This window comes from Mandrillus leucophaeus, unplaced genomic scaffold (genome assembly GCF_000951045.1).
Source record: "Mandrillus leucophaeus isolate KB7577 unplaced genomic scaffold, Mleu.le_1.0 Scaffold18, whole genome shotgun sequence".
Taxonomy (NCBI): Eukaryota; Metazoa; Chordata; class Mammalia; order Primates; family Cercopithecidae; genus Mandrillus; species Mandrillus leucophaeus.
In genome coordinates, this window is record NW_012101809.1 from 3,370,016 (window position 1) to 3,370,891 (window position 876).

An 876-nucleotide genomic window follows, 5' to 3' on the forward strand; every position below is an offset into this window, starting at 1 on the left:
TCCGGAGCCTTCTTTGTTTGCAAGGTTTCCCTCAACAATGGCTGCTCCGCTCTTTCCTCTCTCCTCCTCCTCCTCCTCAGCTCTCCCCGCCGCCGCCTCTCGCTGCCTCTGCCTCCGAGCAGCCCGCCCGCCCTCCCCAGGCCACCGGGCCCCTCTGCTGGGAGCACCAGGAGAGGCAGGGTCCGGCACTCACACTCACTCACACTCGCACACTCAGACACACACGCAGCGCCCGCCGGCTGCCTGCCTTTCTCCCTTTCTCTCCCTGCCTCCCTCCCTCCCTCCCCGCTCGCTCTCTCCGAGCCTCTCTCAGAATGAGGCCCCGTGGGTGGGGAGATGTGTCATCCAGCCCTGTAATCAGCCATGGCCCCCCTCCCACCTCTAGCAATCTAGAAGCCTTTAGGAAGGGGGAGAGAAGAGCCCAGAACTAGTAAAGTTTTCTCAGGGTGGAAGCTGCATCCCGGGGCTGAGGGGGGCACCTCCAGCTGGGCATTGCCATGGTAACCAGGCTGACCAGAGGGCAGGCCCCCTCCCTTTAGGGGCTGGCCACAGGTCAGCAGGCCTGAGAACCCCTCCGGCTCTGAGCTGGGGCACCTCTCCCCTAGCCCGCAGACCAGGCCTGGGCCGGGCTGAGGGCCTTCCGCCCACCCCCCAACAGGCTTGCAGGGTGCTCAGACTTACCTGGGAGAACTGAGGGGGCCAGGAGAGGTGCGGGGAGCGACTGCAAGCCCAGAGGAGTCCTGGCAGGGGTGAGGGCTGAGGAGGAGACAACTTCAGCAGCTCATGTCCCGAGTGGGACAGGCAGGCCCGGCTGGGAGCTCCACTCCGCCGGCCGCACAAAGACTCACACGCACAGCCTCGGCCCGCCCCGCGGCG

The 876-nt window shown here is 66.3% G+C and overlaps 1 protein-coding gene across 3 annotated transcripts in view; it reads right to left on the minus strand.

The window, feature by feature from the left end:
* Positions 1 to 876, minus strand: part of LDB1 (LIM domain binding 1) — a 13,123-nt gene that overhangs the window by 6,565 nt on the left and 5,682 nt on the right. The window contains exon 1 of one of the 3 annotated variants that reach the window (XM_011977451.1): positions 682 to 876. The exons of the other annotated variants lie outside the window; for them this stretch is intronic. The gene's annotated coding sequence lies outside the window, so the exon portion shown is untranslated. The remainder of the gene's footprint in view (positions 1 to 681) is intronic. 3 annotated transcript variants of the gene reach the window in all.